Source organism: Vombatus ursinus, unplaced genomic scaffold (assembly GCF_900497805.2).
Source record: "Vombatus ursinus unplaced genomic scaffold, bare-nosed wombat genome assembly UNPS02014945.1, whole genome shotgun sequence".
Lineage (NCBI taxonomy): Eukaryota > Metazoa > Chordata > Mammalia > Diprotodontia > Vombatidae > Vombatus > Vombatus ursinus.
Window position 1 is genome coordinate 20,366,880 of NW_020954723.1, and position 14,533 is coordinate 20,381,412.

General features: G+C 40.5%; 1 protein-coding gene across 5 annotated transcripts in view; it reads right to left on the reverse strand.

The window, feature by feature from the left end:
- Positions 1-14,533, reverse strand: part of ADCK1 (aarF domain containing kinase 1) — a 209,011-nt gene that overhangs the window by 164,066 nt on the left and 30,412 nt on the right. For 4 of the 5 annotated variants that reach the window (XM_027844714.1, XM_027844715.1, XM_027844712.1 and 1 more), the window contains exon 1: positions 1,995-2,068. The exons of the other annotated variant lie outside the window; for it this stretch is intronic. The gene's annotated coding sequence lies outside the window, so the exon portion shown is untranslated. Of the gene's footprint in view, positions 1-1,994; positions 2,069-14,533 lie in introns of those variants that run through there. 5 annotated transcript variants of the gene reach the window in all.

Below are 14,533 nucleotides of genomic sequence, written 5' to 3' on the forward strand. Positions count from 1 at the left end.
TGGTTCCTCCTATTGGTTCTAATTCTTCCTTACAACATCACTAAGGTGAAAATATGTTTAACAGGAATGTATATGTATAGCCTATAACAGATTGCATGCCGTCTTGGGGAAGGAGGTGGGGAGGTAAGAGGAGAAAAATTAAAAACTCAAAAGCTTATGGTAATGACTGTTGATGAATTAAAATAAATTAATAAAAAAAAAAAGAAAGCACAAACTCTTGGCAGATGTATCAAGGCTTCAAATGTAGACCTAGCGGTAGACTGTGTCTGTTATCTGAGGCAGGCAAAACAGACATCATGCCTGCCTTATAGGTCAGGAAACTGAGGCTCACATCAGTTAAGTGACAGGTCACATCTTGCAAATGGCTGAGTGGAACATGAATGAAGGTCTTGTGACTAAGAAGTGTGTGGAAGGTGTTATCCAATAGCACTGTAATAGATGGCAATGGAAGGCTACCAACTAGAAAAATGGCATTCACCACCTTTTTATATCCAACCATAGTCTAAAGTCAAACTTCCAGTGAAGACTTCATCAAAAACAGCCTACTTAAAATCCTTAATTCAATTAAAAAATCAATTAAAAAAAAACAAAATCAATTTAAAAAAAAAGTTAATGTCCTCGAGAAGCTTACTATGGAAATAGTGAGACAAGAAATAAGTTCAAGTACCATCCAGTCTACTTCAGTCCATACTGCCCTTCCCTCAGTCAAGAGTCATACAGTTGGGCCCTTAACTGACTTCTGTGTGTTAGTTTTCTTTTTCCATGTTCTGTATTCCTCCCCAGGCTGGGCACAGAGCCTGGTTCAATAAATATATGTTGGGTGACTAACTCTTGAGGCACAGATTTCACCTCTGGAAGAGGTTAAAGACCTAGATAAGTCACTAGAATCAAAGAAGTATGGAAGAACTTTACAATTCATCCAATCAACCTCCCTATTTTTACAGGTCAGGAAATAGACCTGGAGCGCTTAAGTGATTTGAGCAAGGTCATACAGTTAATCAGAGCCAATCTGGGGAGGGAAAGAAAAAGTTTGTTAAGTGGGGGAATAAAAAAAGGAAAATAAAATTATTGTTGTTAATAAGTGTGTAACTGTTACACACACATAAAAGAAGGCTGAACTGGAACTCAATTCAGTTCTCCTGCCGCCTAATCAGGTGTACCCCTTTACTCCTCCTAGTAGTTCCTTCTCTGTTTATGTCAGCCCTTCAGAGGCTGTTGCTTTTAATTTTATTTTGTTCTACCCTACATTTCCAAGGATCTGGGATCCCATCCACGTGGGCAACTTCTTCCATCTTTGCAGACAGCAGCCCCATCCACACCTGTCCATTCTGGATAATGGACAGTCACGTCCACCTCGTGTCATCAAGGCCAAAGAATTCACCCCTCCAGTTACCCCGCCTAACTAAAGGGCTACAGAATGTTCTCTCTCAGCCTGCATGGCTAAGCTGGTCACTTTGTCCCTATGGGCTTCAGTTTCCTCTTCTGTAAAACAATGGGTACGGGGCTAAACTGGAAGTGTGCGCTGCAACACCGAGCTTGAGGGCACTGAATCCTAGAGTCACCTCTAGGAGACTCTCTGGGAACTCCCAGATCAATCACCTCGGTGCAGCCCAACCGGCCGGCAGGGGAATAAATGACAAGCTCCCGGCTTGCCCTCGGGGCCAGCTTTCGGAATCCCCAGCGACCAGCTGGGGCTGAAGTCCTCCACCTCCCCAGCTGCTGAGCTTCCTGCCACCGAGCTGCCGGCAAAGGGGACCTGCAGAACTGCCCTGCTGCAGACGCTCAGCCTCGTGGGCTTAGTTTAAAAAAAAAAAAAGCACCTTCTAAATTCCACGCCTGCGTTCTGCTAACCCTAATTCTGCCCAGTCCGGATGGAGTTGGGGAAAAAAAAAAGACACATCTCTTTTCCTCCCCTTCCTTCTCCCCTTGGGTCATCCAGAGGGAATGAGGCCCAACCTCCAGTGCAACCAGCACAGCACAGAACGGTCACTTACCGGCTTCCCCTACCGACCTTTCGTTTTCTACGCTGGGGAATCTGGAGATCCTCCTCTCCAGCCACCCCCACCCCCTCCACTGCGTGTACTTCAACCCACGGCGTGGCAGAGCCTGCTGGGAGTTGTAGTTCTCTTTGGGTCTTTAAACCTCTCTGGGAGCCCTAAGCCCATAGGGAGAAGGTCTGGAGAAGTCAATACAACCAGCATCCAACTGGATCATTTTTTAAGAGAGGGAATGAGGAACAACAACAACAAAATCAGTGTGTTATACAGTTTCTTAATACACTTATCCTACAAAGTTCCGTTTGTGTCTCATCCCCTTTCTTAGACTCCATGAGATTGTCTTGAGTTGTTCATCTCTCCTAGTTCCTATGCACGCAGCAGGTACTATGTAAATGGTTGTTGAATGAATTGACCTAACTTGGCTTCCAACACTGGACAGCATTCAAAGGAAGAAGAAAAAAACTGTCTCAGGAGATGTTACAAACACGTTTTAGAGGAAGGTTTTGCAGATATTTTAAAATAAGATTTTACCCTAAAAGGAGAAAGTTTTTTTTTTAATATGGTAGATTTAGGGATGGCATTGCTATTACTAGAAAGTTTTCTGATGTTGAAGTTATTATTTTTAAAAGGTTTTATTTGGTCAATTGCAGCTTTATATTTCAGGCGTTCAAGTATAATATTCAGATAAACCAGATATTCAGAGAAACCATACCAAAGATCTCAGGGGAAAGTAAGAAAACATTTGCTACTATACTCCTACTGGGCTAATCAATAAGAATAGCTCTTGCCCTCAAGCAGCTTGCAATCAGAACAGGGAGAGGAGGAAAATGTTCAAGCCAGTTCTGTTTGACATGCATCCCAAGTGCACATCATTTGTCTTTCACTCTATGGGGTCTGTATCTTCAGTTGCAGAAAGTTTTCAGTGCCAAGTGCTTGGTGGTACTGAAGACAAAGATAATGATGGTATGTAGGGGCTTTTGGTCTTCCATAATAACAATCAGAATAATAAGTGACATTTATATAGCATATTAGAGTATATAATGTCTTTTACATACTCATGACAACCTTATAAGGGTAGGTACCTTGGTAATTTTTCCTATTTTATAGATAAGGAAACATGTTTAGAGAAGCTAAATGATTTGACCATGCTTACACAGCTAGAAAGTGTCAGAAAGGGGATTTGATGCCAGATATTCCCAAAACCATCACTCTATTCACTATGTATTTCATAGTGTTGGTGGGTATGTAGGGAAAATGGCAGACTACATGACATGATGGTAGGTTGGTGTAATGGATCCTACTCCATTAGACTGCTCCTGAAGTCAGGAAGACCTGGCTATCCTATCTGGCACTGATTGATTTGCTTTATGACCTTGAAAGCAAATTACTTATAATACTCTAAATATATTATGCACATATTATATAAAATGTATTATATATTACATCTGATATATTCATATTATAGTTAATATACTATATAATTATATAATAGATAAATGCATAATATAAAAATAAAGCAATCAAATCCCTTAGCTTCAGTCAAAGCCTTCAAAAATATTCAGCTTTAAAAATGAGTTTGACCATATTGGCAGCATCAACTTCATAAGGTTGTTGTAAATTTTATATAAGATAATATATGTAAAACATTTCTCAGATTTTAAAGCCATATAGAAATGCCAGATATTGTCATTACTGCCCCCATTTCATACAAATTGTAGCTTCTCACTTAGCTGAGTTATCAATTACTACCACATCTGCCACTTTGAAGTAAGGTATGCAGTGATTAGAGTTAGGCAGTATAATGATGTTATGGGAGAAATATCTCCTCTCCAAGTTCATGTGATAGGCTTTTGTTGTTTTTGTTGTTCAGTCATTTCCAAATCTTTGTGACCCTATTTGGGGTTTTCAAAGATACTGGACTGGTTTGCCATTTCCTTCATTTTATAGATGGGGAGACTAAGACAAACAGGGTTAAGCAACTTGGCCCAAGGTCACACAGCAAGTAAGTGTCTGGAGGTCATATTTGAACTCAGGAAGATAATTCTTCCTGACTTCAGGCCTGGCACTGTATCTTGTCACCTAGCTGCCCTTACGTGATAGTTAGCTGCTGCCAAAATATATTTACTATAATACAGAAATTATAAAGGTTAAAACCTATGCTTTATTATACTCAAGTATAGATTCAGGCCTCAGAGAAAACCTAAACAATCTTTAGAATTCTAACCAGGCTTCTTATTACGTCAGAGTGATAGAGGAATAATTCTTTTACATACTGTTATCTTGTACATTCCTCTCACACCCTAAAAGTTAAAGAGAAGGTAGATCCATGAGAGCATATTTTCTTCAACATCCTAAAAGTGGAACAAACTTAGTTACAGAGTCAAAATCCCATACATCCCTTAAGGAAACAAAGTTCATCAAAATAAACTCCTTAGGTAAACTAAGTCAGGTTACAGATTAAACTACATTTAAAGGGGGCACAAATAGGCTAAATGAGGGGAAAGATTTACAGCTCATCAAGACAGTCAAGAAGACTCAAAGTCAGGGGAATCTTCCTTCAACAATTAGCTCAGGGAACTAACAAATAACTAAATGACTTTGGCTCCCCTTTGATTTCTGTCTGAGGAACATCAAACAGTCTTCCCTTATTTCATGAGTCAGATTTTGATCAGGTAAGGTTAGGTGGTAAAGTGGATAGCCCACTAGGCTTACAATCAGGAAGCCTCTTCATGAGTTTAAATTCGGCCTTAGACACTTACTAGCTGTACGACCATGGGCAAGTCACTTAGCCCTGTTTACCTCAGTTCCTCAGCTATAAAACGAGCTGGAGAAGGAAATGGCAAACCACTGTATCATCTTTGCCAAAAAACTCCCAAATAAGGTCACAAAGAGTTGGACACAGCTGAAATGACTGAACAACAACAAACAGGGGCAAACCCAGGAAGTAAGTGCCAGAGATCCCTCGGAAACTTCTAGGAACTACAGAAACATGTGCAACTTAGTGGTAAAGGTCTTACACTTTGACAAAATGAAGTAAAGTGGCCTTTTATTGGCCACTGATTAGGAAGACTAGATGACTCAGTGGATATTTATATTTAAAATGAAATTACTCACTCAACATCATTCTCTTCTGTTCCTGGTTGCAGATCCTATCAGAACTATTCATATCTCTCCTGGGATGATTTGGGGGAGAGGCTGTCCTTCACCCCAGACACACGATGACTACTCCCACATGACTGGACCTTGGAACTTCTACCTCTCTTTTTTTTACTTTGCATTTCCTTTCCTGAGTAAAGGTGACTGAATGGGGATCCCAAGATGGAAATGTCCAGTCTTGAAGGCAACCTTATGAGTTTGAGAGGTTGGAAATCCTGGGTTTTCTCATCAATGATACCTGTCAACAGGGAGAACTGTTGCATCAGAGAAGATACCTCTCACAAGGGAAGGAACACAACTCCTGGCCTGGCTTGCCAGAAAACACGGGCTTGAAGGGAATTGTTTGCATGCAGAGCCCAGGTGAAATGCAAAATGTCTATTCAACAGTTCCACAAATTAATTTGTCTTCTGTGGTTTGTTTTCAATCTCCCAGAAGAGTATAATGGCAGTTATGCTACTAAGTCCTGTTTTGAGTCTATCAGTACATCCTTGTGGATCTTGTTGTTTTAGGCATTTCTTCTGTGTAGAGGAAATAAATAGCTGTCCATACCTGGTTCATAGTGACAATTAAGTACCTTCCTACTCCTCACTTTGGGTGGGAGGGGGAAGGGAAGGACCTTGGATGTGAGCCAAAACTGAGCTTTAAGTCATTTTTCTCTGGGACACCATGGTGGGAATGTAAGAAGCCAAAGAATGTGAGAAAAGGAGTCTGACCTTTCTTTTAGGTGATCAGGCTCCCCTAGAACTAAACCTGGTCTGTCTGTATAGGACCAGAGCTATGAGGGACCTTTATCAAAATACTTAGAGGAAGCTAGGTGCCACAGTGGTTAAAGTGCTGGACCTAGAGTCAGGAAGACCAGAGCTCAAACTGGACCTCAGACACTTACTAGCTGTGTGACTCTGGGCAAGTTATTTAACCTCTGTCTGCCTCAGTTTCTTCAATTATAAAATGGGAATAATAATAGCTCCTACCTCCCAGGGTTGTTGTAAAGATCAAATGAGATAATATTTGTAAAGCACTTAATACAGTGCCTGGCACAGAATAGGTGCTTAATAAATGTATTGTTGTTGTTATTGTTTTCCCACCCACTCTCTGAAAGAAGGAAAGGATGAAGTACCTGAGTTCCTCGGGTGTAGATTTGATTTTTTTGTTAAATATACAAAGTAAATATAAGGCAATAGTATAAAATATAAATATATAATAAACTATATAATATATTATGACATACAACATATCATAGTAATTATAAAATATACACTATAAAATATTTTAAAATCTATAAGGCAGGTGCCACCTGGCTTCCTCTAGGAGATTCTAGCTCTTTGAGATACTCAGGAAAGACCTCAGATAAGAAGTGGAATTTGATATGAATTTTGAAATAAGTTAGGGATTATAAGAAATGGAGATAAGGAGAGACTGCTTTCCCTGTAAACACACAGAGACCAGAGATAGCTGAAATGTCATATGTGAAAAAACAAGAAATCTACTTTGACTGTGTGGTAGAGTTATAATAAGCCTATAAAGGGAGGTTGGAGCCAGGTTGTGAAAGGCTTCAAAAATCAGACAAAGGAGTTTGTATCTGCTTTTAGGGACCATAGAGAGCTACTAGAGCTTCCTAAGTAAGGGAGTGGCATGGAGACTTGCGCTTTAAAAATATTACTTTAGGGGCAGCTAGGTGGCGCAGTGGATAGAGCACCGGCCCTGAAGTCAGGAGGACCTGATTTCAAATCCTGCCTCAGACCAAACACTTGACACTTACTAGCTGTGTGACCCTGGGCAAGTCACTCAACCCCAATTGCCTAAAAAAAAAAAATCACTTTGGAGGCAGCTAGATGGTTCAATGGATAGTGTACCAACCCTAAAGTCAAGAGGACCTGAGTTCAAATCAGGCCTCAGACCAGACACTTGACACTTACTAGCTATGTGACTCTGGGCAACTCATTTAACCCTGATATGTGTGTATGTGTTTATGTATGTGTGTGTGTGTGTGTGTATGTGTGTGTATATATATATATATATACACATACATATATATTATGTATATATATATACATACATATATATACTATGTATATATATATCACTTTGGCAGCTGTGTGATAAATGGATTAGAAGAGAGGAGAGACTCAAGAGAGACTAATTAGGATGCTGTTGCAATAGGCCAGGCTTGAAGTGTTAAGAGTGTTAAGTGTGAAAACTGAGGTAGTTACTGTGTGAGTGGGGAGAAGGAGACACATGTGACAGATGTTGTGGAAATAGAATTGACCAGGCTCAGCAACTGATTAGATACATAGGGTAAGAGAAGGTAAGAAGTAAAGAATGATTCTCTAGATGTCAACTTGGGTGATTTGAAAAGGACCTAAGTAGAAATAGTAGCTGAAGTCATAAAGGAAAATAAGAGGCTTATTTCAGATGGTGTTCAAGAGATCCTTCTCCTTGTACTTCTGAGGTGGTTAAGGCCTAAGAGTGGTGTACTGAGGCTGACTAATACCAGCTCTCAAAGCTCATTGTCAAATTTTCAGTGTGTATATTCAGTGTCAAATTTTCAGTATATTCGAGTAGTTAGAATGACTGCACAAGAAACTGGACCTACAAATCAGGACTTGATTTATCTTTTGGCTGATTGTCTAGACTTAAGAAAGAAATGGAGAAACTATTTATAATAATGACTAAAGTTAAAAGTGTGTCTTGTGTACATTTTTTTTTTAGTGACCTGGTTGTTAAATGTTTTCCAGCACGCCACAATCTAAGAGTGTAATGTGGCCATTTCAGAATGTTGTCCAAAAAAAGATTAGACTCAAAAACGCATAAAAATTAAGGCTTGGAAGAAACCATCTGTCCCTACAATCCTCATTTTACACATGCTGAGGCAGAGGCCCAGAGAGAGGAAAGAATTTACCCTGGAATAACATTCTCCTCCGGACTCCTACTAGCTATGTGACCATGGGCAGACAAGTCATTTAATCTCTCTGACCCTCAGTTTCCTCATCTGAAAAATGGGGATAATGGTATCTTTCGTATCTACTTCATAGAGTTGCAACGAGATTCAAACAATGTAATGTATGCCAAGGCTTTGAAAACTTCAAACCTCTTTATAAATGTCAGCTAGTATTATTATTGTTGCTGCTACTGTTGTTGTTAGTGGTATAGTGAGTTATCTGGCTAATTCTTCCATTGAAAGACTATCTATATGCCCTTCTCAGGGTTCTAGAGTTATCCCTGAAGGGTTGGGGATGTGTCTTTCTCTAGTGTTAATGGCTCGAGCCCCTATTCCAATGTGTTGCTTTATTTAGCCACGAGAGAATAGTACCCAGCTCTGTTTAACCAATTAATATCAATTAGCTTTCACAGGTAGTTACTTCAAAACTGTTGCAAGAACAGAAGTACATGGGCAGCTAGGTGGTACAGTGGATAGAGCACCGGCCCTGGAGTCAGGAGGACCTGAGTTCAGATCCGGCCTCAGACACATAATACTTCCTAGCTGTGTGACTCTGGACAAGTCACTTAACCCCAATTGCCTCACCAAAACAACAACAACAAAAAACAAAAAAAACACAGAAGTACAAACATTCCCCTCACCCACCCAAACATCTGGGGAAACACTCTCCCCCCCTCCCCTCCACTTGAGAAGAGTTGGGCTCACAGACTCAGCCAAGTTTCTATAGAGCACTAGTCCCACCAAGTTCATGTCCAAAAGCCATACAACTGCTAGATGAATCCTTATCTCAGGTACGGCTGGGCAATGTGCTAAACGTCACTTCTTACTCCCTGGAGCCTCAGATCTATGACTGGATGGAAAGCCCATCACAAGACTCCATTTGTGGACCTGCTAGTGACTCTCTCTACTGACCTTTTGAAACTCACAAGGTTGGATCTTCTAATCTCTTTCTCTAAAACCTGCTAGCAGGAAAAACAAACACAGAGACGAAAAGTAGAGGGTCACATGTAGGCCTTGGTGGGCCCAAGGCCACAATGCTAACAGGACAGAAAGAGTCAGAACAAAAAAAAAAAAACCTCAAACAAACCAAAGAAAGGAAGAAATTCTGGTCAACTAGTGCCTATCAAATGCATCCTCGGTTCTGGTTATGAAGTCAAAAGAGGCTCGTCTTCACCACAGGGTAAGTAGACTATAAGTAATTACAGAATGTTCCAAAGGGGAGTTGCATCAGCATTCTGCACATACTAATAAGCTCTGAGCTCATTGGCTAGTCCCCATTAATTAGTATCTAAAGTTCTTACACACAAACATCCATGCAGTTTTTTATATCTATAATAATGATGACAATAATGATACTTTATGATAACAAAGCATTTTCACATATATTATCTCACTTCATCCCCATAACAATCCTGCATGCTTGACAGCACAAGTATTATTATACATATTTTATGGAAGAAGAAATTGAAACCCAGGGAGTTGAAGGGACTTTCTTGTCTTCTCACTGTTTTTCATTCATTGTTCAGTGTTCTTTCTGTTGTATCACACCTTTGCGATCTAAAAGAAAGAGACCTAGAAAAAGGCACACCATTCCAACTATCCAGAGGGAAATAAGAGAAACCAAGGGCTTGACTCATAGGATCATAGATCTAGAATTGGAAGGGACCTCAAAGGCCACCTAGACCAATCCTACTCATTTTATAGAGAAGGAAACTGAGGCCCAGGGAGATTATGTGACTTTCACACCACCTCACGAGTAGTAAATTTCAAAGGCAGGATTTGAATGGAAGTCTTCTGACTCCCAAGTGACTGTGCCATATTGCCTCCCAAAGGTTCAAGATCAATAAGGAGGGGCAGCTAGGTGGCACATTGGATAGAGCACCAGCCCTGGAGTCATAAGGACCTGAGTTCAAATACTGCCTCAGACATTTACCAGTTTATGACCCTGGGCAAGTCACTTAACCCTGATTGCCTCCCCCAAAAAATATAAACAAAAAAAAAAAGATCAATAAGGCAACCACAAAAAGTAGAACACAGTATAGTTGAATGTAGAGCCATTATCAAATTAATTAGGTTGGGATCCCAAAGAATTTCCTTGGAAATATGGGCTAAATGCAGCAATTGTCCAGCACAGAGAACAAGGACCAGAAAGACAGATTGTCATGAGGAGAGAGAAAGGCTTTGGCTCAGTTCACAGCAGCCATCTAAAAGGCTCTTTCCAAAGGATAAAGTGAGAAGCAGCAGAGGGGAGGCATATGCTTGTGAAACAAGAAAGGCAGTTCTGGGCACCATGGAGAGGGACAGCATAAGATTAGGTTCTAATGCCTCAGAGAGCATTTCAGCATTTGTGAGGAAGTTGATTAAGTAGACAGTACTTTTTTTTAATATAATGGAAAGAACACCAGACTTAGAGTCAGCAGACATAGGTTCAAATCTCAGTTCTACCACATACTACCAATGTCACTTAGGAAAGCTACCTAATGTCTATGGGCCTCAGTTTCCTTGTTTGTCAAATAAAAGTATTATCCACTCTACCTGCCTCACAGGATTGCTGTTAGGAAAGCATTTTTGTAAATTCAAATGAGCTATATAAATGTGAGCACTTTTACAATGTTTATTAACAAATTATTATTATTATTATTATTATATTCATTCATTTATTTATTATCTTTGACATTTTGTACTTTGCAGTTGGGAAGGGAAATGAAGAAGAGAGAGAAAAAATCTTGAATCTCTTCCTAATGAACTGGCATCACAGATGTTGATTTATTTAGCTGGCTCTGTGGATGTCATCCAGCTCTTCACAGGACCCATGGTTTCCAGGATAACTTGTAGATACAAAGCTAAAAGGGATTTTGTCAGTTCAAGGGTGGTAAGGAGGGCAGTTGACTTGAAAAGCTTTTCTCAACGTGAGAATGGAGTGTCCTGGAGAAGAGAAACCAAGCTCTCATTATGCCCTGATTGCCCTATGTTCAGGCAAGTTATCTAATCTTCCTTGGGAATCAGTTGTATTATCTGCTAAATGGGCTAGAGAATACTGATTTCCCTTGTGAGAAAGCTTTAAGAATTCATTCTTAAAGGTGGCTGTGGAGTTCTGTGAAGGTGAAAAGGCTCAATGAATTTTTAAGAACAGCTTTTGAACTAGTTTGCAAATAATTTCAATCCAATCCAGCAAACATTTAGTAAAAAGGCAGCTAGCATTGAACCTAGAGTCAGAAACACTTCAGTTCAAATCTTGCCTCAGATACTCACAAGGTATGTGACCCTAGGCATATGCCTCAGTTTCCATGTCTGTAAAAGTGGTGATAACAATAGCACCTACCTCCCAGAATTGTTATGAGGATTGATTGAGACGATATTTGTGAAGTGCTTTGCAAACTTTAAAGTGCTATATAAATTCTACTTATTATTATAAATACCTAATACGTGCCAGGGCAACTAGGTGGCACAGTGGATAGAGCACTGGGTTTAGAATCAGGAAAACTCATCTTTGTGAGTTCAAATCTAGCCTCAGACACTTACTAGCTGTGTGACCCTGGGTAAGTCACCTAACCCCATTTCCTTCAGTTCCTCATCTGTAAAATGAGATGGAGAAGGAAATAGCAAACCACTCCAGTATTGTTGCCAAGAAAACCCCAAATGGGGTCATGAAGAGTCAGACATGACTGAAATGACTCAACAACAACAACAAACTATGTGCCAGGCACAATTCTAGGCGCTGAGGATACAATGACAGTGTCTGTCCACAAAGAGTTTACTTTTTATTGGATGAGTACAGGGATTGAGAGAGAATGAAAGGAGGGGCACCATAGGTATCGAAGGTGCTAGACTCTGGCCTCAGATATGATTAGAGACATCTTTTGAAACCAAAAATTTGCTACATCCTCCAAATGGTTTCACTCACTGGAGGGTTGGCTCTTCTGTTACTGACCTTGGAGTTTTTCCTACCTTTCCTATTCCTCCTTACTCATCCATACCATGAATAGTAAAGGGATTGGTCCCTTCCATCCCCTTACCCAAACAGGTTTTATGAGGCAGGCTGATCCACCAACCCTCCCATCACTTCCACAATAATAGGGCTCCAGAGGTCCCTAAAACTTTGTGATTATCTAGCAATACAGAAGAAGGCAGGTAAAAGGTGGGGATGGGAGGGGACAGTGTTGTTTGTCTGGTGGGGTGTGTACCATGCCTGGTGATGCCTCTTTTTCAGCTCTTTAGTGGAATTGCTAGAAGCTGAAATGCTGATAGACCAAGAAAGGAAAAAGAAAAAAGAAAAAAAAACAGAACAACCCACAAGAAACCAGCCTTTTGTCAAACAACAATGCCCAAACCCAACTGCAGTGAGCAATTATGGAACAATAGCTAAAAGCTTTCTATAATTAGAGCCAGAAACCATCAAGAGTGATCAGAGCTTCTTTGTCTGTGCTGACCCTATACACCCGGGAAAGGTCATGTGAGATGGATGCTGTGGGTCTAGGTGTCTTTTCTAGTGTTTCTTAGGGAATTAAATTTCAGATCATCCTTCAGTTGCCAAGAAAGGGTGACAGCAGGGATAGAGAGAATCTCCTCAATAGACTAGAAAGGAGATTAGAGATGTGAATAATGCCAAACACCAGCCCGATTCTGAGGAAGAAAAAGGACAGAGAGCCAGCTCTGCTGGTGGAAGACCTATTGGCCCTGGAATGTGGATGAGGGAATATCAGTTAGCTTCTTTGATGGGAGGGGAAGCACCAAGCTTTGGTTTGCCTTCTCTGACTCCTGCAGCTATCCCATATTATCTTTTTTTCCTTTCCTTAAAATCTGTAAATACTGAAAAAACTGTAGCATAATTGGAATGAAGAAAGCAATGACCAGCCTATAAAGCTTCCTGAGAAAATAAAACTCAATGCTCTAAGCTGTTACCCAAACAGAGAAAATAACTGCAGAAATAAGCCAAATCATATGAAAATGAATTAGCTATTTTCAAGGATCCCTGCCTTTTGTGCTACCAACAGCCAAAATTGGCTTTATAAAATTAGGCAGTAAGATTATATGTAATATTTGTACCTACATTATATATCTAACAATTACAACCACAGCCTTGGCCCAAAGAGGTTGGGCACTATGCCCTTGCCCTTTCCACTAAGAAGCTCTTCTCAGGGCTTGACCCATGCTTTCAGACTGGGTTCAGGCCTGACTATATAAGTAAGGATAAGACTTCTTTTCCTGCTTGTTATGCCCCTCCTCTGGTGCTCTGGGAAAAAATTATCTAAAACTTTACTCATCTAGGGTCTCTCCAACGTGAGTAGAAAAGTATTCAAAGTACAATATGAATTAGGTATGGGATAGTTATATTCTCGCTTAACACACACAAGAGCCACAAATGCACTCAGAGAGAAAGACTTTTCTGAGAGATTGAGGTTTAAACATGAGAATATGAAGCAATTTGTCCAACTAAGCAATTCCCTTCAGATCCATGGCTTCTGGTAAACCAAGCCTGGAATTACACTCCTTCCTCTATCAGTAATATCCTACCTACTAGAGAAACTGCCCAATCACAGAATTTGAAAGTTGGAAGGCACCTCAACAGGCATGTAATCCAACCCATATTTGAAAAGAATTCCCATAATGACATATCCAACAAGTGATCATCCAATTTCTACTTGAAGACCTCCAAGAAGGAAACCCACCATCTCTCAAGGCAGCCCTTTCCACTTTTGGACGAGTCTACCCATTAGGAAGTTTTTCCTAATGTCTAACCTAAATTTTTCTACCTATTGCTCTTATTTATGCTCTCTGAGGCCAAAAAGAATAAATCTAACCCCTCCTCCTCAAGTATTTGTCTTTCAAATAATTGAAGACAACTATCACACCTCTGCTGAGTCTCCTTTTTTCTCCAGGCTAAATATCCCTTGGTCCTTCAATCCCCTGTTGCTAGTTAACTCTGATTGAAGACACAAGATATATATAAGCCTGTTGAACTCATCAGGTTGCCTGCAAGGCTGCACATATCCATCTTAGGATTGTTGTTTGGTCTCCTATGCTGAAGAAAGAACAAACACGGAGGTGGCGGCCCTAAACTGAAGCTGTGGCTCACCTAGGCAGGATGTTTGCCTGAACTACCATCTGCTCCAAGTCTACTATTTCTACCGAGGTAGGGGAAAGGCAAGGCCCTCCACCACTTTCCCTGGGAGCACAGCTTAACATATGGGGAGTGCCAAAGGAAGAAGAGACACAGGAGGGGAGATACTCCCTCTTAAAAGGTTCACTTGGTCATTCTCTCTTTCTGCTTCGTCAGTAAGGGGATAACTTCATCGTCCCAAAACACCTGAGTCCTTCAGAGTCTCATGTGACTAGCCAGTAGCAGCCAGGAATGTTCATTATCCTCAAAGTAATCAAACACTGAACTAGCACACGTGGTTGTCCAATACCAGTCAGGGAACCTTTGCACAGGTCCTTTTA